This window comes from Pygoscelis adeliae, unplaced genomic scaffold (assembly GCF_000699105.1).
Source record: "Pygoscelis adeliae isolate BGI_AS28 unplaced genomic scaffold, ASM69910v1 Scaffold22, whole genome shotgun sequence".
In the NCBI taxonomy this organism is placed as follows: Eukaryota; Metazoa; Chordata; class Aves; order Sphenisciformes; family Spheniscidae; genus Pygoscelis; species Pygoscelis adeliae.
In genome coordinates, this window is record NW_008824350.1 from 2646523 (window position 1) to 2653473 (window position 6951).

The 6951-nt window shown below is 41.8% G+C and overlaps 1 pseudogene; it reads left to right on the plus strand.

The window, feature by feature from the left end:
• The window catches only part of LOC103912810, a 42055-nt pseudogene that overhangs the window by 20308 nt on the left and 14796 nt on the right, over positions 1-6951 (plus strand).

A 6951-nucleotide genomic window follows, 5' to 3' on the forward strand; every position in this document is an offset into this window, starting at 1 on the left:
AAGAGTGTTTACGGCATTCCCACTAAATCCACAGGTAAGAGCTCGGTCAGACATTTAGTATGTCTTGACGTCCATTCTCTCCCCTCTGATTAAAGAGGTGTGCTGTCTCTTCTGTCTTTTAGCACCAGGACCAGCTTGGTGGTAAAAATGTAACAAAATTTATTAAAATCTTGGAAATTGCACACCAGTGACAAAATAGACGGCCTTCTCAAATTCCTGTCGGTTTCCTCTGGCACAGATTACGGCCAAATTCCCAAGGCCCAGAGCAGATGCAATTTTAGGGAAGCTTCACAGTTTTAATAATCTGACAGAAAATGACAGAGTTTATCTAATCCTCACAAAGATTATAAAAAGAAAAACAATACAAGGACAGGGAAATGGCCTGTTTCCACAATATTTTACTAAACACTAAGTCTTAGCATATCGTATTCAGCACATGGAAGCTGGCAGGGAAGAAAGTATGAAAAACAAAGGTTTACTAGGGAGACTTATAAGCACCAAACATGCTTTGTTCTGCTAGTACAATTGCGATCTTTTCCTTGGGGAAGAAAAAGCTGCTTCTGTCCTCTAATGCTGACAACAGCAAGCACAAAACAGAATATTGTTACTTATTAAAGCATAAAGGAAACTGTGCTTGCAAGAATGAAGGTCACTCTGCAAACCTCTGCACATGCTAATTGAGACTGCTTCATTTTTATTTTCTTTCATTTTCAGAGAAGGGAGGAGCTGGAAGTTGAGTTTGTACTGGAGAGCATGTGAGTAAAACCCCATTATTATGGGAGCAGCAGCTTGGAGTGATGCATCAGTGCAAAGAAACCTGTACACCGAGTATCATCTTAATAGCCAGATTCACCCTTTTTCTAAACTCAATGTGTGCATCAGCAAATCATTGTAAGAAAGGAAAATGCCACGATGTGGAGAATGAGTTCAGAATTTTTAATTCTGTGACTTTCTCTTAAAATTTATATATCACTTACACAGTTCAGAGTTGGTTTTCTGGGGCTGGTAAATCCCACTGCAGTAAATCTATAGATTTTCTGGAGAGGATTCTCTGAGCAGCTTATGGCTGAGGAGAATGTTGCTACCCAATCTGTGACATACCTGTGCTATTAAGGCTGTTACAAGCACTTTCCAGGTGTTTTATTGCAATTGAACCATTTCTGCTAGGTAGTTATGTGGCATCTAGTGAAAAGGGAGCATACCTCTACAAACAATAGGAAAGAGCAAATAAATAAAAAGTTAAGAGAGAAAAATGTGTCCTGTTCAGGACAGTATCCTGATTATGTTGTTTATAAAATACATATTATTTGTTCTTGTTTTCTAGCCGGGATCCTCCTGAAACCATCATCACAAATGGGGCAATAGTGGTAAAACATTCTTTGCTTTGTTCTCTTGTGTTCTTTCGCACCCCATTCCTTACCTTAGCTGACTATGGTGGCAGTGAGGGAAACATTGCAAGTCTTCATTCTTTAGTAATAGTTTTTCTCTTAGGAGCTTTATCTTGGAGGAGGCCAGCATGATCTTAGAGGAGCCTTCAGACTGCTATCATTTTCCCTTGTTTTTTCTGCATCCATTGAAAATAACAATGTGTTTAGCATAGCACCATCTTCCCACATGATGATGAAGTTAATTCTCACTTTCACTGGGTCTGACAGAAGTCTCCAACACAGTTGGCCCCACATTCAAGCAGTGACCCTTCCTACAATAACCTTTCCAACATCTGCCAGCACTGGTGGTGAGATGGCTGGATGAGTAATCTAACTCTCTGTCCCCATCACGTCTATTCTAGTGTCGTGAAGTAGCCTGCTTGGAAGTTCACTTGGACAGCAGGATGAAAAAGAAGTATTTTTCAGGTAAGATTATTAATTCTTTATCTGAATATTAGTGATTTTACCCTCTCTAACAATGCCTAGAAATTGCATCATCCAAATACTAAGGCTTTAATTGACCACATCTAAGGTGATTTGTAAACACTTTGCAGTAGGGAATGCCACCCGTTCTGCAGCAGGTGTAGGTTCAGGGTTCTAATTTCACAGGGAGCCTTTTGCCAGACTAGAAACAGCATCAGATGCTTGTACAGAAGGTATCTAAACCCCGCGCTGAGATCCTGAAAACCTCTGCTGTAGTACTGCTAAACCCTGAAGAAGCTTACTTCCTTAGGCGCAATAGTCCATGTCCTTAACTTTCCTCAGGATCTCTGACAGTTCGACTTCTGCATACACACAGAAACACCTCATTTTTTGCAGGGGTTAGCCGCTCAGCAGCTGGCTCCCGTCTGACCCTGATCAAGATCCAGAATCTAGAAGTTCCTCTGCCCACATCCCCTGAGGGGCTGGATCTGGTAGGCAATCTCAGAGCACGCGTAACGCATACCGGCAGGATTAGCTGATATCTTCATATAAATAGGGTCATCTGCTGCAGAGTCAGATCTTACTTTAGGGGACTGAGAACCTCTGTTGCTCATTATTTGGCCTGGGATGAGAATGATTTACAATGCGAAGTACCTGGTTGCATTCACCGTGTCATGATGCAACTGCAATAGAAATGCAGCAGTCTAAAATTCAGTGCCATTCACACCACACTCCCATCCGGCTTTTTGTTCAGCCCATTATAAAGATACAACTACCTGTAATGTTTGGGTCTTGGACCACTTTCAGAAGACAGCTTTCCAAATACAAAGGAAGAGAAGGGGTTTGTTCAAAGCTACCTTTTGCTTCTTTTTTTTCCCTTTCTCTCTTTTGTGCAATTAGAAGTAACGTTTTGTGTGCATTTTATCTCATTGTTTTAGAGAATGAGCTAACATTTACAGTGAGAGGATCCTTTGAAGAAACGCAGAGAGTTTCAGTGAGCTGTGACTCCCGCTCCCCTCTCCCAGATCCCACTTTCTTCCACTATGCCAAATACAAGCAACCCTCCCTGGATGTTGTACTCACAAAGAAGAGGAGGCTTCCCACCTTTGTACGTTACCCCAGAACATGGTAGACAACACAGACAGTCCTATGATCTGACCTTTACGTGTGAGTAGGCAGCAAGAGAAGAACATTTCTGTCTTAACCAAAAAGCACTCCGTGCTCCTTTTCAGTGTGCTTGCGTGTCACGTGGAGCAAGAAGGAGCAGAGGTGTCCCCCTGGCTCTCCCTCTGAAGTCGCTCCCCTCTGAGCAGGAGGTAGTTGGCGAGGTAAGTGTCCGCTGGCCATGGGGAATCCTTCGCAAGCTTTTAAAAATTGTTGCTGGTTCCCAAGAAACAGAAACCAAAGACCATCTCTCTTTACACAGGGCCAGTTGTTTTCTAACCTCCCTTGAATCTAGGGCGATGCATAATGAAGTAAATTATTTGGGGCAAAGTAAAATGGGAAATCCAGAGGAGAAGGAGGAAGAAGAAAAATGTCTAAGCTGTTGCTCATGCTCCTTCTCTTGTCTGTGTCCTTAGCCAGGCTGGAGGTCACTGGGTGCTACCGGGACAGAGGGGTGAGATTGCAGCCTGGCACACTGCCATGGGAGACAAACCCATGCCACACTTATGGGGTGCTCAGTGTCTTTGGCTTCCCCTTGTATCTCACATTGTTGTGTGAGAGACTTTAGTTTCAAGACCCGTGTTTAACAGTGAACCCTTCCAGGGAGGTGAGGTGTAGCACTGCGGCTCTTCTGCTGTTTATTTGTGTAGCTAAGTAGTACCAGCACAAGCTACACCTGAGTTTCACAACAGAGAGAAGATGCAGACTATAGATGATAATACCAAAGTCTTCATTTATTATATCTATGCACATCTCTGGGTACTAATGAAACACTGAGAGGAGAGTCTCTCTCCCAATCCCAGTTTACTGAAGTTCAGAGCTTTGTAGATGTAATGATAACCCAAAAGAGCTATGTCTCATTCTGAGTGGGGGAAAAGGATTGTTTTAAACAAAATATCGATATTCATGATTTTATGTTTTTAATTTTCAGCACAGAAAATTTGATTTGCACTTTAAGGTGAAAAAATGGTAAGAGATCTTATTTATCTTCCTTCTGTGTTTTTCCTCTCGGTTCTTTGAATTTGGATAGTTGTCAATCAAGTTCCAATCCCTTTGTTACTGTCTGCATCCTGAATGCTGGCTCATCCTCATTTCAGACTATAAAATAAAATGAACTCAGTACACAATACAGATATTTTCAGCGGCCATGAGTTTATGTAATGGGACTATACAGGGAGTTAAGAAAAGGTTTTATAAAGAACATGTCAATTTTCTGTTGATATTTTGCTGCAATCAAAATTATATTCTAAGGGCTACTGTAGACAATCTTTGATACCTCTACAAATTATTGCCAAATGCAGATTTTCAATAAAAGCAGCATTACAAAACTAATTGAAAGAAACCTTTCTGTTTCCCAAGGTCAGAGAAAAAAAATAAAAGACCAAAGTCAGAGTGCCTGGTCACTCTAGGATATGAAAAAGTTGAAATAATAAATGTACCTGCATATACTTTTTAATGTCTACTCAAAGAGATAAATGCAAATTAACTCAGTCAAGTGATTGCTTATTTCTAAACCAAGGAAACACATTGTGTATTTTGAGATATGGTTAAGGCATTAGTAAAATTTATAAGATGAATATGTTACATTGTATGAAGTTCTCTTCCCTTACAAAAGCAGGTGCATCTTCTATTGTGCTGTTTATTTTCAGTAAACATGCTATGAAATAGACATACAGTTTACAGCTGTCATTTAAAAACTTCTTGCTTACCACACCTAAGAAAGATTTTCATAGCAGCATCCAAACTGCAACTGTAGTGCTTGTAAATATCCATAAATTACTATATACACCCACACACAAAAAAACATCTGAACATGAAAGTCCACAACTTCAGTCCACAATTCGCAGGTATCAGTGGAAGTTAGTTCAACTTTTGAAGGTGCGTTTAGAAGCCACCTTTAAAACACTGCCCTCTGCAGGCTTTTGGCTTTATGTCTGAAAGGGAACAATGCTGTTGCTTGTAGCTATAGTTAATTTCAGGCATCTTCGGCAAGGAAAAAAAAAAAAGAAACCCCCTCAGTCCAAAGGAAGACGCACTGTTGTTCTCCAAGAACAAACTAAAACATTTCATCTCTTCCTGTTTTGCTTTATATAGACCTGATGGTGAAGACATGTCTATTTATGAAGTAGAAGCAATTCAAATGCTGAATTAGACTATAAACATGATGTGAGATACCTGATCCTCTGTTCCAGCCAGGAAGACCTAGATGTACGCCTGGGGTTTGACCTGTGTGCCCAGGAACAGGATTTCATTCGCAAGAGGAAGAAGGTGGTTGCAACCGCGCTGAAGGACATTCTCCAGCTGGAGGAAGACTTGCAGGATGATGAGGTATCCAAGACATAATTATTCTCTGCTTTCTCCACAGCTGAGTGTCAAAATGTAGCATTTGTGTTCAATTCCCATTTTCCTGGAAACAGTGTAAAGTTTCATGTGCAAGCTATGTCTGACTTCTCTATTCTAGGGAAGAAATGAGTACTTGTGGAATATTCATAAAAACCTGTAGCCCTGTTGCTACAGGATCTAGCTTTGTGTTGAGCCTGCACAATAACGCAGAGAAGGGCTAGGTGCTCTCAGGACCAAAGCCAAAGCTTCTTTTAGGCCTCACAGTCATCTCGGCCAGATCTAAACCATTGATTCAGCACTTCTTTCCCTCACGGTTCAAACTGGACTTTATTTTGTTGTGCCTTTTGTGCCGGCATTTAGGCTTCCATTGTGTGAGCACAGCATGCTGCCAGTCTGACTTCATCTGCTGCAGCTAGAGCATGCACTTGCTTGGCAAATGGGAATGATAACAGAGAGTCCAAGGTAGGGAAAAATCAGGTTTCTCTTTTTTAATTATACTCCCACGACTGCAGTGTGAAGCCTGAACTCAGATGCAGAGATGACAAATTTTCCTCATTTTGCCCTAAACTGAGCTCAGCAGTTTTTTTGCACAGCTGGACCTTTCACACACAAGACCTTGCCTTTAAATGCCAGCACTAAGCCATGGGCCATTTCCTTCCTCTCAGATGTAAAGGCACCCATACTTCCCTGCAGAACAATCTCCCTAGATTCTCCTGATGATTTGTACAAGAGATGAATTCACCCCAATGCATGGTGGCTATCTTTACTGTTAATGAGCCAATGCGTATTTACAGATTAATCCTTTCTCTAAGACTACCAGACCCTGGATTTCACAGAAAGAAGTAATTGCAGCTCGCTTGCGTACCTAGCATTGTAGTACATACATGGTAGGTGGAGTGAGTATGGTTTCTTTTTCCCTCCAGCAACTGTAAAAGGGGGTGGTGTCACCAGCCTCCGGTCTCAGGGGATCTGAACCGGTCTGTGCTCTTAAACCCATCAGTTATGATACATCTAGTATGGCCTGTGAAATAACTATACCATAGTAGAAATTGGTTTTAGCAAACTTCAGTGACACAGAGGTTATTACTACTCGTGGAAACTGTGAGACAGCATCTATGTTTTCTGATCATAGAATCATAGAATCATAGAATAGTTTGGGTTGGAAGGGACCTCTAAAGGTCATCTAGTCCAACCCCCCTGCCATGGGCAGGGACATCTTCAACTAGATAAGGTTGCTCAGAGCCCCGTCCAACCTGACCTTGAATGTTTCCAGGGATGGGGCATCCACCACCTCTCTGGACAACCTGGTCCAATGTTTCACCGCCCTCAGTGTACAAAATTTCTTCCTTGTATCTAGTCTAAATCTACCCCCCTTTAGTTTAAAGCCATTCCTCTTTGTCCTGTCACAACAGGCCCTGCTAAAAAGTTTGCCCCCATCTTTTTTTTATAAGCCCCCTTTAAGTGCTGATAGGCTGCAATAAGGTCTCCCCGGAGCCTTCTCTTCTCTAGGCTGAACAACCCCAACTCTCTCAGCCTTTCTTCATAGGAGAGGTGTTCCAGCCCCCTGATCATTTTTGTGGCCCTCCTCTGGACC